Raw genomic sequence first — 21,597 nt, forward strand, 5'->3', positions numbered from 1 at the left:
CAGTTAACATTGTGCTTTCAGAGTTGACGTTCAGCCATGCTTCTGAGGTTTCTATCATTTTTCCCACTCTTTCACTTCCTTATCCTGATGTTGTGACTTATCCCTGGCTCATCGTTTGATAAGCTGACTCTACAGAATAAGCTATCAAATTCAACATGCCTAAAATCATCCAAAAAGAGCACCAGAAAAAAGGACAAGGTCCTTACCATTCAACTCTGTCAGGAATTTCAAGTTTAGCTTTCCTCAAGCCCTCATCATCTTATCCCGGTGTCCTGTGCAAGAAGCAAAACATCTGACAGAACACCACAATATAAATCATGCATGTGAATTTTCAAATTGTCTTGCTAAAATGGTAAAAACTAAAAATCTCAAGTGCTTTTCTGCTTGTTCACTTTGCACCTTTCCCACTGCTGCAAAAATGTAGGGCTTGGGAGAGCAGTTATAACAAAGGATGAACCACAGCTTAAGATAGCTGTATTTTGTTTTTTAATTTTTCTCCTGAATGTAAAGATGATTGTACATCATTAGGAGCTAGTGACATCATTAGTGAAAATCATATCAACTATATTGAGTTTCCATTAGTCACGTGCTGCACATTCCATTCTGCCATCCCTATTGTATGCTTGTTTTTATAATTCTGGGAAAAAGAGCAGGCTAGATGCTCCTACATGAAAAGCTTTGAAACCAATAGATTCACTCACAATGCTAAGTGTTACTCAACCCTAAAAAAAAAATTATAAAAAAAAAAAGAGGAGAAGAAGAAAAAGGCCTCAATTCTGCCACTGCGGGTGTTGCCTCCACATTGTTTCACCTTTCATAGCCTGAGGCCCCCTTCTCCACTGCTTTCTCTCTCAGAGTTTTCAAAAGGAATCTCATCTCAGGGTGACCACTATGGACTTTACCGGCAAGGCTTTGCAGTCTTCTCAGGCATTGGCATTGCAAAACCTTTTATGTGAAATCTCCAAATGCCTTGCAAATATTTATCTGTTAACCTCTGTTGCACTCGGTGACGTCGTATTATCATCATTTCATAAATGGACAAGTTGAACTAATGAGAAATCATGTGACCTTCCTAAAGTTATAGTGGGAGCCAGAGGTACATTTACCAGTATATTTTAAGTATCCTTGCCCTTCCCTGGTCACAGCAGAACATTTTCTTGTCCCACCTGCAATTTTGGTGCCAAGGCAGTTCAGTGAACATCCAAATTACCAGAGCATTAAAGAAAAACTGGCCTGAGCGACTGTGTGAGTGTCATGAGAAATCTGCTCAGGCTAATGCCAGTCCAGTCATAAAACATTCCTTGTGACAGCCTGATATTAGCAGAATGATTGACGTCCACTGCCAATTATTATTTGGCACAGGCCTTTATTCCCATGCTAAAATTCCAGGCATCTGCAGAAAGAAAGAGTAAAAATCATCTCTATTTTTATATGTTCTTCTGGACCACCACACTTGCAAATGGGAAAAAAGAAATCACAGCAAATGTTGTGTGTTTTATAAGCCTCAAAAGCTTTTTCCTACATGCTTTCTGCACACCCGGGCACTCACTAAATCTGGCGCATCGGGAAGAATTCACTCAGGAGACTGTCTTGTTGATTTCTATCAGGAACCAAGGAAAGCAATTTTCCAGGGAAGTTGCGTGTAAGACCCACACATTTCTTACCACTATTTGACTGAGGACAGAGTTATGGAAACAGAAATAAAGGGAAGCATCCCCGTATGCTGAACAGCCAGCCAAGAAAGTGGCAGCCAGTGCCTCAGCATAATCAGATGCTCTGCAGTGTGGCCAGCCTTTGTTTCCTTTATTTGCTTGTTCATTACTTATCTGTGCTGAAAATCAAAGCTTAATGGCTGACACCCATTTCTAATGAATCCGTGTGACTGACAGAAGGGACAAGATCATTACTGCCATCCCAGTGTATGCAAATATTGCTTTTGTTCAACTGCCCTTTCCACATCACTTGATCAAATTGGACATGTTTCTTGTGGATCATACTCCCAACCAATTTATAAGCATCAGCTATTTCAGAGCCAGAGGTTTTCATTGCATTGTATATAGCCCTTCACTCCCCTTCACTAATAATAATGATCTGCTTTCTTTAAATAAATAAAAAAAAAGGAAGCTGAGTGAACTGAATCTAGTAAGATGTTTAAAGACGGTAGATCTTGTTTCCGTCTTTATTCTACTTCTGTGAATTATTATGCTGCAGCTACAAGGAGAACATAAGCCATTATGACCTGCAGAATTTCTCCAGGGATACAGTACAAAAGTGCTCTATCAGAAATGCAATCAATTCCAGAGATGACTGCTTCCTGCACGCTTCCAAGCTGCTGCTTTATAAAACAGCTCCCCATAAAAGGAGCAGGAAATGCATGACATCGTTTAGCAACCGGTCATTAGAATTTAATGGAAGAGGATTAAAATACAAAAATGCTGTGCTTATAGACCTTCCCATACATTACCCCAGCCTTTGAGAGGAGGAATCGGTGATATATTGGTAGAGCTCTAACCCTTTCCTCTACCTTCAGGGAAAGAAACATCCCATGATCAAATGAAAATCTTTGTCATATTAGAAGGGAAAGTCAAATGCAAATCAAACCTCTGAACAAAAATGGAGTCAAAGGTTAGGTTCTTCATTTTATATCATCTCTCAATTTAAAAATTTCTGGGGGAAATGGAAATATGTTTCCTAATCTTGATTTCTCCTTAATTGTCTTTCCACAGGTGCCGTACCATGGCATTTCTTGTGTTTTAGCAGTTTTCTCATTTCTAGTTGCCAACATTAAAGTGTGTGTGCACTCCCTCCTGCATACACACAAGGTACAATGAGAACAAACAAAATAACCTCTGAAATTATGTTCCTACTGAGCTATTGTGAAGACATTTTTCATACTGAAAACACCTGGTGCATGGTATCATGTGCATTGATAATAACTCTGGCACAGTTTTTTTCCTAGAGCAAAGCAAGTATTTACAGCTACATGAGCAGGATGCTGGTGATGAAGTCATTCTTATCACAATCAAAAGATAACTTGAACAGCAGGAATATACCAACCTCTTGAGCCTCAGCTCTCTCTAAATCACCCCCAGAAGGTTCTGTGAGTCTCTCTCCCCTCTGCAAGTTTTAAAACAGACAACTGCATGGTGCTGATAACCATTATCTATATAAAAGTTTTTCCCACTATATGTTAAATTGTACCTAAAAATAAGTTACAGACCATCTATCTTTAAAAAGCGTATTACATATCTCTTAATGATTACGTATCTCTTAAATGGCAAGTCTTTTCAGTGTACTAAGCCAGAGGCCAGAGTGGAGGTATGTTCCTTTTTGGCAACCTTTCCATTTCTTGTGGTGCTTTGCTCTCCAGTTAAGCACAGTTCAAACCACACGAGCAGTTGGGAGCCAGAGCACTGCCCGGCACCAAAATGACCTGGTCCCTGACAGAGCTACAGAGTCACATCTTGCCATCCCATAGTCTGAGATCATCACCAGCAGAGTACAGTTACAAGAATTCAAGGTCCTCAACTGTTAAGAAAATGCATCTTGTAATACTGTGAAGTGTTGACTCATAAGGCTTGGCTGACTCTCATTAAATATTTACCGTTATTGGTTAGTTTAGTCATTCAGCTGTAATAAAAAGTATTCCCTGCAGCTGTGCCATCCCAGGCTGTGATCTAACCACACTTCGCACCCAAGGCCAGCCAGGAGACCCTGTCCCCTGCCATCTCCAAAGGAGCGTGGTAAGGACAGGCATGCAACACTGGAAACAGCTGCCCCTCCATAACCAACAACTCCCCCAAGAAGAGCAGTTGGGAGAATGGTGTAACTGGAAGTATTGCACTCTGGGTGAAATAAAAAAAAGGGGGGGGGGCGGGGGTGGTTCTGAGCATTTCTGACTATTAGATCAAGCAAGCTCCTTTTTCTCCCAAAGCACAGAGCTTTAATTCATCACTCTAAACCAATTGCTCTTTATTTGACTCAGAGTTTGACAAACCTTATGGCTTTGGCACAGCATCACCTATCTATACCACCTCTCTAAGGAGAATGTTTCAAATCTTCTACCATTGCAATCAGATGTCGCATTCCTTGTTTCATAAATGTCAAATATAGTGCTGCTGTTTATTGTTAAAAATTGTCCTGTTCAACCCAAAGGTGGATTTATTTCACTACTCCACACAGGCATTCATATATATAAGAAAAAAATGTTCTTTTTGCCATAAATGACATAAACACTGAGACTAAGACGACTTCGGGTCTCTCTTAGCTATCTCCGCTCCTTCTTTCCAACTGCACATTTAACACGTACGGCTTTTCTATACACCCATGAAATCATGCAGTGTTGCAATGATAACGCTTAAATGAAAATGAACATAAAATATCAACAGGAAATTGTGGCTGCTTCAAATGAATACCCTTTATTGTCGCAGTCATTTAGAGTCTAGGTAGCCTGTGATGCTGAAAACCATCTAAATGACTCATTTAAAACTTCTTTAGAAAAACACACTTTAATTTAACATGTACAAGCTTCTGAGAAACATTTCCAGTGTGGAAATCACCAGCACCATCCACAAAGGTAAAATTCAAGTCTAACTATCTATTCAAAGATCATTTTTACAGCACTTCAAAAAAAAAAATGTGTATAGGAATATAACAGAACACAAGAAAGAAGATAACACCAGCTCAGAGCAAAGGCCTACCCTGGTCAATGGTCTGTCTCCAGCAGTGGTCACAAGTGGACATGTAGGGAAGAGAAAGAAAAGGGAGCGTATGTGATCTAACAACTTTCAGTCAAGGAGATTTCCTGATCCTGACACAATTAGTAACCCACTTAGTAAAAGTCAGATCTCTCTTCCAAATACTTGTCCGGTTTACCTTCATCTATACACAACATCCTTTGGCAAGGTCCACTGCAGGTCACATGAAGAACCACATCCTTTTCTTTGTTTTGAATCTCATCCAAATCAGCACCATACCTAATTCTGTGGGATCTGCATCTAAAAATACAATAATCAGTTGATCCCTATAATTCCTCTCCATGCCACTCAGAATTGTGTTGTCCTCTCTCATATCTCCAATAAATCATCCCTTTTTCAGGTAGAGGTGTTCTAGTCTACCTCAGCCATGCTTACATTATAGAGTAGGTAATAGGAGTGCATTTGTGAAACAAAACTATTGATGCAGAGTCCCCAGCATCCTCAGGAGGCTTTTTCTTCCGATTAGCATAAAATTGGTCCTGCAGATTGTACACCCATTAGCAGGTGGATTGCAGTAGGTATGTTCCAGGACATGACCAGGTTTTGTTTCATGCAAAAGGAATTCAGTTCAGGTGCTCCAAGACTGCCCTGTGTAAGTGAGGATGATTTGAAGATTTGTTTCATAAAAAGACACCTGATCTGAACTAAAACTGGTAGATGTACCTTGGCTTTCCTCATACAGAAGTTATTCCATACCTCTGAATCGTCCTTGTCGCCATTCTCTGAACCTTTTCCACTTTAAGGACATACCTTTTGAGATGGGAGGACCAGAACTGCACACAGCTGTCAAGGTGTGGGCAAACCATGAATGTATTTGCTGTCATAATGATGTCTTCTGTTTTCTCCTCTGTAACTTTCCTAATATTTCTGAATATCTATTTGCTTTTCGGACAGCTGCTGAACACTAAGATGACAATTTCATGGTACTATCTATAATCTCCCCAAGGTCTCACTCCTGAGTTGTAATGGTCTCTCAGAACACAACATTTTGTATGTATGTGAAGTTAAAATTATTTTTCCCTGTATGAATCACTTCACATTTATCCATCGATCTGATTTTTGACACACACATATGAAATCTAAGAATGAATAGAAAATTGTGCATAGCACAAAAGTCAATTAATCAGCTGTTTATGCCACATAATGTTCTTTTGAGGCATGTAAGCATTATTATATCCACTTATAAACAATTTCATCAATTTTTTCAGAGATAAACCCACTGGGACAAACAAACTCAGTGAGGAGGAGTTTTTTCATCAGCAGAGCAAGGAATTCCCACTACATTTATCCTACTACTAATAGATAAAAAAAATTCTACAATTAGAAAGGAAACTTGGAAAATGCCTTCTGATACAGCTCCTTGCAGCACAGATCCTTCCAGCCAAAATGCAATTTGGGAACACTAGTATCACCTAAAGAACACATTATAACCTTAGGTTATCATGTCAGAAAAGAGCATCCAAAAGTTAATTATGCTTTTGAATTGCTTAGCTGCTCCTCATCACTTGCCAGGAGTTACCTTTAGAAGGACATTCAGGAGCTCCAGGCACCAGCATTCTCTGGTAATAATAAAACAAGGTCAAATGAACACAGCTGAGCTCCCGCTTTTTCACATTGATGTATTAAGCTTTTCTAGATTTCTTATTGAGACCCTTCTGACAGTTAAATTGTCTAAATGTTTCCTAAATTTAGTACAAAGCTGTTGAATTTTATGAATTTTAGTACATAATATATGACAGTAGATGATGAGCTCTAGAGAGTTCTTGAAAATGAAAAAAAAAACCAAACCAAACCAAACCAAAAAGGATTAAAACAACATTGAGGCTGGATAGGACATAATACAGATCTTAGCTAGCCAATACATCAGAATTTTTATGGGAGCAGCTTAACTAAAAAAGCTTGCATTTTAATTTCAGGTTTTCAATTACTTGGTCCAAAAACTTGCTTTGTAGCACTTTCATTTTTTTTAAGGAAAACTTTTTCAATGTTTATAGCTATGAATGTTCCTGAATCAGCACAGCACTGAATATCCTCAGAATATCATGAGATTATATATGCTCAATATATTCTACTATATAAAACATATGTATTATGTTATATAATTGCAATACATTATATATATGTATCATATATCTGCCTTTTAGCTTTACAGTCTTGGCATGCCTTCAGATTTCATTTTCTTCATAAAAATGAAGGCTGGAGAGCTTTTAGAAAATGAAATCTTAGATTTTCCTGTAGTGATTTAGGTCTTACAAAGCAGTCCTTTTTGAGGCAAATGCCTTTGTGCTTGGCTTTTCCCAAGATGAGGAATTTTATCCTGTGTGGTGACAGCTGAACCTTTGCACAGTGGATGAATTACCTGAAGGTGCAAACATCTAAAGCACACGCAGTTTTGGTGTGTGTGCATGTGAGTTTCATTCCCTCTGTTACAGTCAAAGTGTCTTAGCTTTTCAGTTGAAAGGTTTATTTATCTTCATCTATAACAAAAAGATCCCACATAAAACCCCAAAACAAGACAGAACAACCCCTTTCGTTTGCACAAGGCAGAAATCCTTTGGGCGCCAGTGAAATTCTTGAGCAAACTGAATTACTGGAGAACTCAAAGCAATATTTCATTATCTGCTGAGCTCTTCCTGCACAGTCCCTGCTGTCCTAGCTGACATGTGCTGCCGCAGGAGGGGGACTGAGCAGGACTGGCACAGATCTGCTCAAGTGCTTTGCCCTGTGAACCGTGCAGGTACCTCATTGCAAGCTGCTAGTGCAGATGAAGGCACAGTAGGATAAAGACAGCTAAGCCAATACAGATTATATCTGTGCCCATACCAAATTGGGCTAGAGACTAAAAAGGCACCTTTGTGTGAGACTGAGAAGTTGCCCTCGTCGGTGAGGTGGTATTAATTTAACTATTGTGTCCTAAGCCTGGCATGGTTATGTCCTCAAATATTCTCAAAATGTCCTCAAAAAGCGTGTCGACAAGTTCTGAAGGTCCAGGTCTGCATCCATACCTAAAGACTTTTCTTTGAAGGAGCAGCTGTGGGGCATTTCCTTAGGGAAAGGTCTTCTCCAAAAACTGTGTACTGTACAATGATTTCTTGATCTGAAGAAGTGTGTTCCTTTATGAATCTCAATTTTTTCCCTAAGGAAGTGTGTTTGACATAATATTAAGGCATCACTTATTCAGGAAAGCCTCTCCTTCTGATGGCCTGAATTTGTTTTTTCCGATCTGTTAATTTAAGGTATTTTGTAGCCTTAACTTTTAAATTAAAGTAGCAATTAAAATAAATTAAGTGAAAATTTATGGGCCATTTTCAGTAGTCTGTAGGGATAACCCATTTAGCAACACTTCCTAAAACTACATACAGAAAATATCAAGAGTTTTAAGAGTGTATTAATTGACAAGTATGTCTGTGACTGTGTCTAATACACACATCTTCAAAGACAGCTACAATTAATACCATTGGACACCCAGGACACACTTAGTACCTGGATGAAGTCAAGAGAATACATGAAAAAAACATACATTCAGGCCAATATATGATGGAGAATCCTCTTAAAAGATCACTTGCCATGTAACTAAACCTGTTAAAGGAAGGATTTACTATACTTCATGGGTGTGCTTTGAAGAAGCTTCCCCTGTATTCAATTACTATTGATTCATTAGGTACATGAACTGTACAGCTCTAATTAAAAACCTTTTTCTTTCCTTCTTTGAAACCAGCAGGGAACCTTAAATAGATTTACTCTGAACTGGAAAAAAGTCATAAAAAGATTAATTAGAAAAATGCTAACCCAAATTCCCTGGCCTTCTTTGTGTCAATGTCTAAATCTCCCATCATCTCCCTGGCTCTTCCCGAGCTGAGGCAGCGGATGATGTACTCTCCTAAGCTCTTTGATTGCTTGGCTTCAGGACAAACAGGCTTTGTCATGTCCCACTGGCAGGCAGTACTTGCTCACACACCCCGTCCTTCCCACCTCTGGCAGGGAAAGATCCCAGTGCTGGGAATCCCAGACAGAAAAGATGGATGCAGAAAAGGAGGAATGGCTTTATTTGACTAACTGGGCTTCCGACAAGCTGACTCAGCAAGCCTTTCTCAGCACAGGGGAAGGGCTGACGAGGCTGACAGTGCTGGGAATGGTCCTGGCCAGGGGGGTTCTGATGTCAGGCTGCATTGCAAGAGCTGGGGAATTACTGGTGGATTGTGCTGAGCTTTCTATCTCACTCTGTGGATGAAATCCAGCCTGCACTGGTGACTCAGTGCCCAGACTGTGTAAACCTCAAATGCCTTTTGAGCTGCAAAAAAGGTTTCTTCAGATAAGGTTCTTCATGCTCTGGCCCCATCCCACAGCATTTAAGAATTTACATAGTCCTCCAGATGTTACAGCACCAGTCAAGGCTTTGCTGGCTGGATTGAAACAAAAATGTTCCAAATCTACTCCAGGAGAGGAGAATATGTCTCTAGGTAGCTCATTAGTTCATGCTTAAAAGCCTGTCACCTGTGCTACTTAGGCTTTGATAGCCACTCATAGAAATAATAATTAGGCAGAGGCATTTTAAATACTTTATACCTTCTGTAAGTAGGAGCTTATCTGAGACGGTTGCAGTCACCCCATCGTTCCAATCCCTTCCCATGTCTCAGTGAGTGGTTAGACTTCCCTAGGACAAATGTGCATCCTAAACTTTGTCATCACTCTCCAAAGCAGTGATGCATCTAGACCTTTATTTCTGATTTTATGCAGCTACCAGCGGGTCGGGGCCCCATTTTGTGGTTATTCACCAACCCACGATTTAAAGAGATCTGACTGCTACAACCTCCCCGTCGTTACTTTTCTTGTTGAGGTGAAGCCGGATTCATTCCAGTTCAGGGCTGTGGTGTTTAGAGTATGTACAGCCCATGTGGCCCACTCAACCTGGTGCGAGTGGCAGCTGACAAACCATCAGCCCCTGCCCCAGTGACGCTGCAGCAGGACCAAGCTCCAGCTCCCATAGCCCTGCCCTGCCCAGCCATTCAAAGAGATTTTTGAAAGATCTGTTACTATTCAACAGCCTCTTGATTACTTACTCAAGATATTTTTATGGAATAGAAAACTCTACCTCTGATCTTTAATCAACCTATAAAATCCTACAGCATATACACCTTTACACCCATTACTGTATTCAGTGGATTTTTCCACAAGGATTTCCTAGACTCGGTTGACTTTAGATAATAATTTCCAATACAGATCTGCAGTTCTGCTTCATTTTTTCCAAGTTTCTTCCTGCTGTGCGATGGAAATAACGTATTTTTTGATGAGTAAGAATGACTATTTTCCTATGCCTTCTACATCCAATGCAGTAATCATGACAAGCTGCAGCTTCATCAAATTCTTCCCACAGTGGCTACTTCTGCTCAGCTTCCATCGGGGATCCAGACCAATCTGCAGGTACCTTTACACATTAATAAACTTTCACCAGCAGCTGCTGCTTTAATGAACTCTATGTGCAATTCAGAAAAATACTGGTCTACCATCAGGACTGTTTTTTCCACTTAAATATGTTTTAGCCTGTCAAGTGAACAGAAAGAGGGACCCATTACTTTCATAAATGTAACAAGAAAAGTGTCAGGAGTCCCATTACTTAAAACTGAGCTGGGCAGGGTGGAGGGTAATGTATGGTAGAGACCAATCCAGCATGGAATGGACTAAACAATCCACTGAATTCCATTTCATCAGCAATTTACTGACTTTCATTTCATTTACCTGCATCAATAAGCTTGGTTAATAAGGCACAGACCCCTGCCATTCCTCTGAAAGGCTTCAGCACTGCATTATACAGCAATTTCACCTTCCCAACACTAAAAAAAATGCTATTTTCTTCATGCTGAGGATACTTTCAGTCTAACTTAAAACATATGTGGGCAATAATTTAAACAACGCCACAAACCCTGCTCCCCCTCTCCACCTTCATCAATTCCCTGTGCTCATATGTTATTTTCAGATGCTGGGGAAGGAGGGCACACTTTTCAAAGGAGCTCTAATGCCAAGAGTTTCATTTTCACATAGGTCATTTTCATAGTCTGAACAGCTTCAATAGGAGCTGGCTAAATCATCACACAATTATTTAAAATTCAATGCTTGGCTTCTTTCATTGCTTTATGGGGTTATGGAAAAATTCTTAAAACTATGCATGGTCCAAAGGATAAATTTAATCTTAACGAGTTTCATTTCTGCTAATTGCTAAAGCCAAAAGGAAGTCTGTCAAAGGCTAATAATTCCCCAGCATCTTCTGAGACATGAATGTATATTATCAAATAAGATTACGTATTACATTCGTCCTTTAGAGGGCATTCTGTGAATAAGGAAAATGCTCTGGGTAATGCTGCGGGTCAGATCTACTCTGGTGTATATTTCCATATTTGCACTTAACCCAATGAAAATGCATGAGTTACTCCGCTTGAAGACATTACTCTTCATCTTTAAATGTTTATTCTTAAAGCCTGAACTGACCTAAATCTTCTCAAATTGATCTACACATCTTCTCAATAGATTTCACATGTAGCTTTCAGCTGTTCCTTACTGTTTTATTCTTGACTGTATATCTAACCTAGCTGATAAAGAAATAGAGCCACCCAAAGGGAAAGGTTGCTGCTCACTGTCCCATAGCCTTTACTGGTAGGAATTGTTGCATATCTTACTTCTGTCTTACTAGGTCTAGTGAGGTTGGTATATTTAAACAAGGTATTCAAGACACAAAATGGTTCATCAGCTATATGTAAACTAATTAATTCTAAGGGTTTTATCAGACTGTCACTCCTTGAGAATAAAAAATTATTTTGAAATGCATGTGGTCTCTAATTCATTCACAAGAATTAACATTACTGGCTAATAATGGGAAAAATGTCAGCAGGTCCACAGCACCTTACTAAATCTTGTACTTAGTCCTTCAGTAGAGATGATTTTTGGCATGGATTTCCTGAAAACTTTGCAGGTAGGTGGTTTTATTGACATGGTTTTGGAAACCAGAATTGTAAAGACAACTGGACTGGATGCAAAGTCCAGCAATGCAAAGGATGGGAAAGCATGAAATATGAGATAAAATCTTAAAGAATCAAACAACTTGGATTAGAGAGATGTAAGGACATTTAAAGAAGAGAGTCCAAAATATATTGGGATAATATAAAGCACAAAGGCAGAAAAGACATGGAAAGATTAGGTTGGTAAAAGAGCAGGTGGGGTTGTCTGTCAGGAAGGCTGTCTAACAGAAAGACCATAGAATAAAAGAGAGAGATGGGATCCCCAAAGACTCTCCAGCAAACCTTCAGCCACAAAGCAGGACCCCAACATTGCATGTAATCATTTAAAAAAAGGCATGGACAAATGCGGGGAACGCACTTCCAAGAGGAAAATCCGGAATATACTTTGTCTTATCTCTCATTAAGGTGTTTAATCTTGTGAAAAGAAATGTGTTCTTTGAGGTTATTTGAATGCCTAAAGCTGATCTTAAGCACGTGGCACTGGGTTGACAGATGGCATTAAAGATGAGTTTAGAGGGGAGTTTCTTCATAAAGTCCCATCTGAACTCCAGTCCCAAATCTGAAAGGTTGCATAATTCCAAGCTGTTGGGCTGATGTAACGAAATATGTAAAATTACCCCTAACATTGACTCTCCCCTCTGCAATGACTTTCAGTATGACAAAGGGGAATAAAAAGGTTGAACTTCCATGCATCTTCTGTGTCTCAGAAAAGGCTGCGTTCTCATTTGTACCTTGAAATGAAATTCAAAGCAGTTATTCACAGCATTAGCAGCTCTGTTCTCCCTGAGCATTGTAATTGTGCATTGTGCTCAGAAGCATACAAGGTTTCTCTTCAGTATATTATTTTCACTGAAAATATTTGCCAGACAAAAAGGACAGATTCCTATGAGAATAAGTGCCACTTTTTCTAGCGATGAAAACCTCTGATTTCTGCATCTCAAAATTTCCAGGTCTTGGCAGTTTTGACTCTCCAACTTCCCAGCACATTCTAAACAGGTCTTTCATTGATCCCATTTTCTGCAATCCTTAAAAATCAAATATTGCTAGTGAAGAAATTTTTAAAATGCACAATGTTTCTCTACAAGTCAATCTGATATCTATGGGACAGTGCAAGAACACTCAGGTTCCTTCAAACATATTTATTTTCCTAAAATCTCAAAGAGAATCACAAGAAATAATGCAGAAAACAGTTCCCAGTCATGCAGTAAACAGTTTTCAACCTCTTCTGAGAATCCAGTTGATAAACTAGGAACTATAAAATAAATATTTATAGCATTAAAAGATAAGCATCATGCAAAGAAGAAGTAAACAAAAATATGTGTATTCAGCAGGACCAAGATAAATTTCATACCCTGCATGATCTAAGGAGAGTGAATTCAAAATTCAAGTTTGGTTATATGTACGTATGCGTATCTATCTGTGTGTTTGTGTGTTTGTGAGGCAAGCCAGGCTTCTTCCATTTACTCTGCTTGTGATTTTTCCTCTCTGAGACTCTATTTGTCATTACATACAGTGGTTAAACTGTACTTCAAGGTCCTTGAGAAATGCCATCTATTGCTATCTAGTCATCTGCATGTTGGTTAAATGTTAAAACATGCTTGCGTGGTTCCTCAGACTGTATGTGTTTTTTTCAGTAACGTAAAAGGGAAACTGGGGCAGTTTGGTGGATGTTTCATTGTAAGCAGACGCAAACCTCTCCTAGAAACCAAGTACAAAACAACCAAATAAGGTAGAGTCTTTCTGGTTCGGATTTTTATCATTTCTATTTACTACAAACTTAGCTGAAGTATGTCAAACAAAGTCCCGAGAGCAGATGTAGACCACCTAATGTCAGCAAGAAGGCAGGTCTGAGTGCACAGAAGTGGCGAGTCTGTTTTTAATAACGGAGCTAGGCGTAGGCAGTGCAGCCTGCACTTTCTGTGGGAGAAGCCTGAACAGACACATCCACCACCTCACAGAGCTGCCTAAACCTTGCCATCAGCAGCTGAAGCAATAGGTCCACCTGCCTGATCAAACTGTACATGAGGACGAACATTTATACAGTTTGTCTGACTTGGCAAACTGGGAGAAATGACAAATTCAGCAACAACAGGCATTGGATTTTTCTAAATGACAGATCTTGGTTGTACCGCATTCTTGTACAAGAACTTATTTACCTAGGAGAAGAAACTAAGTGCAACGGTGGAAGACACTTTTGGCAGTTATCTCTGTTTCCAAAAAGCAGGAATGCGACCAAAGAATATAAAGGAACTGTTTTTGAAGAGCATCGATTATTTGCCTATAAATAGTATTTGCAGTTGCCTTTGGTTTTTGACAAAATGTGAGCAACAGCAAATATGTTTCCAGTTTCACTACCTAATCCATAGAGACAAAGGACGTTACATCTGTATTACTAATGTTCAGTCATCAGTAAACTTTTGTCTCCTCAGCCTGTAGCAGAACATAATTGCAATAGCAGGAGGTAGATGTGACAGAGTAGTCAAAGAAAAATGAAAAGTGCATGAAAACAATGTTAAGCATAACAGTTAAACACATATTTTACTCAGTGCATACGAGGAAACTGCTTTGAGATCTGCTAAAGATCTAAAAATCTTTAACTCCACGTTATACTAAATAGCAGAGTACTTGAATACCAGTTTTTATCTGTGATACTTTTTGCCTTGAAAAAAATTGATATTGAATCCGTCTCCGATTCCTTTTTCTCAGATATTGTTGATGGGGTTGCAACTATAGGAAAGCCAACACAAAAGTGAATCTTACCTCACCTTCTTTGGAAGTGTCACCAAAAGACTCCATTTTAATGTCCACAATCCTGAGTCAGTTAGTTGGAAAGCTCACTCTCCACTGAAATTGCCTTTTAATAGTGTCTCGTAACTTCTGAGGAACATAAGTCATGAAAAGCTGAAATCTGTGGTGAGAAAAAGGATTTGAGACCTACTGTATGGATGTCTTAGGGACTCAGTAATGGTGTCATGATTTAAACCTAGTGTTGCAGGAGAACTGTGGATGTGTTCCGAGTAACTAATGCTCCTGATGCAGCTAGTTTTGCTTTCTTGGAAACTAGAAGATATTAAGTCTGTATTTGCATTTGCCAGTCTGGAGATGCTTGGCAAGCCAGCTTCATTCCTCACCACTGTTTCAGATGCAGACCAGGTTCAGTCTAGGTTCACTTTAAATTTAATTAGGATTCTGGTAACATTAAGCTGCTGCCACAGGCAGTGATTAGAAAGTGGTGCAGAATCAGCCTTTGTGAGTGTCTCTCTCCAATTGCGATTAGAAAAGGATGACTGTATTCCTAAAATGAATGCCCCAGAAACCAAAGTTAGACGATGCAAGTCTGTCCTCTGGTTTCATAGCAGCCACAAGTAGCTCATTGAGTATGTAGCAGCATTCCTGATGACAATACTCCTAGCACAGAACAGCCTGACTGGCTGTTTTCTGTTTTCAGCTAAAATTCATGAATATGGATAAAACCCTAGAAGCCCTTCTGTGAACTCTCGTTTAACAATCCAGAAGGTGACACTTGTCTGAATATTTTTAACAGAGTACACCCAGCCCCTCTCATCAGACAGGGTAGGTGTGCTATGCATAGAGAAAAAGAGGGCTTCCAATGTCCAAAGAAAGACTAATCTCCAGGCAGAAGGAGGTCCGGTTTGGATTTCAGTTAGAGTACAGGAGAAAACATTCTGTATGGTACCATCCATCACTGTAATCAGGGTCATAAGTAATAACGCTTGTGTTTCCATTGCCTAGCTCCAGGTTCAGGAAATTCCTCTTTCTCTCTCTCTCTCTCTCTTAGCAGAACAGCTGATACCAGCAAGTGAAGTTTATTCTTCTCATGAATCCTTATCAGAGACGCTTCCCCTGACAAACCCAGGGGAAATCCAAGTGCAATTCAATTAGTGAAAGCAATTGGGGTCACCTGTCACCTGAGATCTGATGGGATTGTCTGACAGGGCATTGGAAACATCTGTGTACCCCAAAGCATCACACTGTTAAGATTTTCTAGAGGTCAGTGAAATACTTGCCCCCGAGTAGTTCACAGATGGTTACAAGGATCTTCCTTATTAATGAATTCAGACTTCACAACAACTTGTCTTGACAAAAGGATAAGATTTAAAGATTCAAAGACAGTAAGTAGCAAAAGAGCTTGTCTGAAATAATTTAGATGAATGATGTTCTTTAATTAATTTCAAGGTCCATTGAGCATAGGCCTATTAAATATAAAACCTGTGCATAAGAATATAAACATCTACTTAAGAAATACCAGGAGTCTGATATAAACTTAATTGTGAAAAGTAAATAATATCAAAGTTAGGACATTGGTGCTGTTCCTCACTGACATCCACATTCAATTTTGTTGTGTTTTATAACTGGGAACTTAGAATAAAAATTCTGAGGGCTTCTCTGGGAACAGAGTATAATTTAAGATTCTAGTGATAGCTATGGCTTCCATCATTTTCAGTGGTATAAACATGCATTGTTTCACTGTAGTTTTCAGGTTTTTTCAAAGCTTCCCTCACATTGCAAAAGAAGGATTATGAGCAACCACCAACGCCTGCTCAGAGGATGAAGTAGTCTCCCTGAGAACGATGAGGAGCAGTGGCCAGCACATGGTTCAGCGCCGCTGGTGTTCGCATGGCTGCAGCACTGTGAGAGGGAAAGGAATCTCCTCTTAACAGCTCTCTCTGTAAAAAAGATGTCCAGAAATACATATCTCTGAAATGTCCAATATAACTAAGTAAAACGGATCCTTAAATGCCTGGGTAAATGCTGCTGATACCCACACTTTAAGGGAGGAAAGCTGTTAACGAGATGTAGAGCATTTCAGAGAACATGGATGGACTATGCTATCTGGACAGGACACAGTCTAAGGAAGAGAGGTCCAAGGCTCTTGTAGTTGTGGCATGAAACACAATAATCTTGATTTTTTTTAGCTGAGTTCTTCTTGTGCCAGTAAGAACAGGTGATTGCACCTGTCGAAATGAAGGCCAGACCACTACAAGCTCCGCACCTTCAGCCACTACTCTGAGCAGAGAAAGGGTTTATTCTGACCAATGAATTGTTGGAAAACTTCCTGAAGTGAGACCAAAAGCATCTATAAATCATCTCTCTCATGCTCAGAACAATCTGGTAGCACTGAAAACAGAGGAACTATGGTCTCCACCTGTTCCCCATGACACCTGGAGAGAGACTGTGCTGCCAGAGCAGCATGCTAACTAAAAATAAATGAGTAGAGAAGAAGAATTTGCTCAAGAATTTGCTTAGATTGTTAAAACCAGTGGGAAATGTTGCTTCAGAGACATTCTCTGACAAGGAAAACCACTTATGCAAAAGCATCAGAATTTTCTAGGGGAAATGTCATTTTCTGCTAGGAAAAAGAGATGCAATTTTCTGTCAGGAAAATAAAAATGATAGTTTTGTGATTGCCCACCTGGAGGGACCCTATCCATTAAACTCGCTACTCACAGGGAGAAAGCAAATAGGTAAGAGCAATCCCTCAGGAAGCTGCTACCTGCTGCAGACATTGTTGTCTCCCACACAGATATTGATTAAAGCTCTAGGTTTTCTTTCACATTTTCCTGCTTTCCTAACAGGTTTGGCGTTTTTTAATTATTATTATTTTTGTTTCAGATAAAAATTTTCTAGGAGCATGGGTAACATTTCATAAAATCGTGAAATCCATGCTGTCTTAATATAGCAACATCTTGCAGGAGAACAGCTTTAGGAAAGGATCTACTATTACAGAAAGCATGGGAAATTCGTTTTTACTGAATGTCTTCCAGGGTCTTATCAAAAGCCTCTGGTTACTGGGCAATGTACAGATCACGTTATTTCCACCCACATGGATTTGCACCAGTGTGAAAGGTTGATTTTCATGTAAATTGCATGGGAAATGGAATGCCAACTCCGGAGCCAAGCAGGAGGTAATTAAAAGAAAATGCACTGAATGGTATCATCTCAGATAAAATAAAGGGGAGAAATGAAGGAGGATGATGTAGTTTATAAAAATGCCCTGGAGATCTTTAGACTTATCTCTTCTTTGCATAATTTCTCTTTTACACCAACATGAAGGCCCAGATTCTGATCCCCATGATTTACCCTCTTCCAAGAACAATGTCCAGTTCCAAGCGCTTTTTTTTCTTCCCTTGGACTTATTTGTCCATAACTTATGAAAGTGTGGTAGAATGTAGCACATTTTCTGTGTCTTCTTCTGTAGTAAAATGATGTCATGATAGTTGTAAGGACTGTCTAATACCCTAAATACTCAGCCTTTGAAACTGAATTCAAAGAAGAGGAAAGTAGGTTGTGATATTTATCCCTTTTAGCTCTGTACATCTAGGAAAGAAATGTATCCTAGCAGGATCGGCAGAAGGTGTCATACCTTCATTTCAGACAGAAAATCTATACCTGCAAGACACTAAAACTCGGTGTTCTGAACCTAGAAAGAAATAATTATAATGAGAGTCCCAGACACTGGTATATTTGCAATGAAACCTGCCTCTGCAGAAAGAATTGAGACAAATGGCAAAGTGAGAGCTGTGCAAGGCAAAAGGATGAACTGGGAGTAAGGGGAATTAAGAAGCAGCAAATAGCAAACATCTGCAAGAAAACTGCTGATTTGTGGCTGAATAACCTCTCTTACTAAGCCAGATGGTTCATTAGCAAAAAGCATGGGTAGATGCCAAAGCAACTTTAACTCTGCAGTGGCCAACACTTGTATCTAGTGCTTTCAGGGGCATTACAGAGAGACCAGGCATTTCAGAGCCGTGTCGCACAGTTTAATGTTAAGGCTGGCAGTACTGGATCATGGGTCTCCACTGCAAATTCTAGCCTGTAAATAGCCCTGATAGGCATGGAACCTGGGAGATGAGGCAGCAGATTATTTTTAAAGGAATGGGAGATCTGTTGCTCTGTAGCAGCATCTTGCTGCCCTTTGCTGTTACCTCTCCTTTTATGACCTCTTCCCACCACCCATCACATTCCAGAGAAAATGTGGTTTTGCACAATGTCCAATTTGTTTCTTTTTCATTTCTCAAGGCACCAGACGTCCTCTTCTCATCTGTGCCTTTACCTTTCTCTATGACACTGATATGGACTACAAGGAATGCTGTTATTCTTGTGTCAAAGTAGAGACTTGTTTTTAGCTTTGAAAATATACCATATTCTGCCAAATTTCCAGTTGCTCTTTGCTCTGACTTTAATCTCAACTGTGGGTGAATGAGAATCAGGCTCGTACAAATGCTCTGTGACAATATTTGGGCATCTGCCTTACAGAAAGCATAGAGTGGGCAGAGAGGTTACTTCCCTCTTTCACTTTGAGAACATCAGCATTGTAGATTACCCGTGAAAGGAGGCCTGTGAGAACATCTGGGCTTTGTATCTCCAGGACCATCTCTGTGGGACTCAGCTGACACTTCATGCAACTGTGACTAACTTCTTTCTTTGATGTCAATCACATATAGATGAGCCTGTGGCAGGCATTTTTGGTTGTCTTTTTTCAGGCTTTCTTCCCCAGAAGATTGCCTCTTGTATCTGCCCAGCCATCTCTGTCCTTTTGCTTCTTGGCCACGGCCAGCTTTTAGGAGATCTCTACTTCTCCCTTCTCCCAGAGGCCCTTTTTTGCTTCAGGGCAGATCCTGCCTTGCCATGGCTAGAGATGCTACTTCAGTGGGCAGTGGTCCCCAGGGAACAGATCAGAGAGACGCTCAGTTCCATTGGTAATGCAATAAGCATTAATATAGACTTCCTAATCTCTCACTGCAATTTTCCCCCATGTCCCAAAAACATGGTGAGTGTCCTCCTTGTGAGGAAAAGAAATCTGTGTTTGTACCTTCCCAAGGCCATGTTCAAATGAAAAGGAAAAGAGCTGTGGAGTGAGGGACGACGGCAGTAATTTATAATTACAACCTTTTACCCAACATGCTGGGGTACATAGTATCCATCAAAGACAAGTAAATGCTTAGTAGATACTGAGTCAGGCTTGTCATTTCCCACCAGCTGGCAAGGACACCCTCTCAATGGCTGAATATGCTTTCTCTCATGCTGATAGCTTTGTGCTTAAGGCTAATGTTATATTTAAAAGTATACTTAATGTTATATCAATATAATACAGTTCCTTCACCTTGCTGGAGGCATCTGTCTGGAGTATAAATGTCTTGGAAAATCTGGCACCATCAGCAGTGGTGCTGTTCTCTTTCTTTATTCTGAAAGCGGTGATACCACTTCCAAAAACCTAGATACAAACCACCCAATATAGCTAGACAAACACAAAAAAAAATGCATATGCCTGTCTTCTTTCTCCATTTGCGATAATCTTCCTGCATTGCATCTGGACATTATTCCATCATGTGTTTTATATGCCTCTTGCCTAGAAGCCCAAAGGACAAAACTCACTTATACTCTGCACACACTACCCAGGGATTGCTCTCAATCTCTCTTCCTAATCAAATTCCAAATTCGGAAAAAAAAAAATAATCCTGATCTGATGTAGCTGGTCTCCCCCTTGTTCACTGAAAATCACGGTGTCATTTGAATATGTCTTTATACATTCCTGATGGGGCCAGAGAAACTGAATACTGAAAAACAACTAGAGCCAACGACCAGATGACATTATTCTTAACTCCAGGTGTGGGAATGACAGATTCCCTGATGCCCCACCTTCATCCTTCTGGTCAGAGGGATACACTAAGGTCCCTTGGTTAAAAACAGTGAGGATATGGGCATAGGAAATTAGCAAATTTAGCATGTCATCAAATATGCCTTAGATCTGGATTCACATTTACCTACCAGAAAGCCATCTGGGTTAGGACATCACTACCTGTCTTTCCCTTAAGATATAGGACTCCTTTGTCATTTCCTATTTTTACATCTCACTCAGCTCTTGTTTTTGACTAGCAGCTTCTCTGGATTTTGACCTTAATTCAAGGACCTTTTTACCTTTTTTTTTTTTTAATGGAGGTGTTTAGATGTGATAACAGAGGCATTTGCTTCATCCTTGAGAGAATACATCCCTTAACTTCTGTACCGGTGTTTGCAGCGTTGTACTGTCCTTTGATTTCCTATGTGCACTTCCTCTGATAACTAGTGTGATTAGGTTTAGCTTGGGTTTACAGAGATAAGGTGCTACTTAAAAGCCTTGCTTTTCCTCCCTCCTTCCCTACACAAAACTATCTCTCGCACCTGTGGCTCAACCAGCCTCTATTTCAAAGTGTCTCACATGGATCCTTGCCATTTTGCAGCCAGTTTGTACACCAAACCTGCCTGTGATGCTTAAACTTTGCTGGAATTCTGTCCCCTGTTCTATACCCTCAAGGTACAGCCCCCGTTCAGCAAGGCCACCTAGAAATTTCTCTTCTTCCTCCTCACCTCAGTCTTACATCCCAAATATTCTTGTTCGCTGCAGGCATTACAACCTTGCTGCTGCCTTCTACGCAAAGAGAAGGATGACAGTAAATGACCCAATGGTTGTGGTCTAATTAAAAATTGCTCTATCATGTCCTCTGATATCTGACTAAAACACTCTTCCCACTCATCAGTTGTGCATGATAGGTTGACATCCTTGGCACATAAAGAGCCGGATGCTCCTTAGAATAGCAGACACTTCTTTTATTAGGCATGATACACAGTTCATGCATCAATCAGTAGACATTTCTTTGTGCAACCAAACTCAGGAAATAGTTTAGTTTTGCTATGCATATTTTGGGATAGCACACAGCATAATTTATCAGCACTTGCATTCATGGTCACATATCTGACAACTGATTCACAGCTCTGAACACCTCAATACACACCTAAAGATAATCACCAGTAGCTGTCTTGTTATTGTT

The sequence above is a fragment of the Larus michahellis genome, chromosome 2 (genome assembly GCF_964199755.1).
Source record: "Larus michahellis chromosome 2, bLarMic1.1, whole genome shotgun sequence".
Taxonomy (NCBI): Eukaryota; Metazoa; Chordata; class Aves; order Charadriiformes; family Laridae; genus Larus; species Larus michahellis.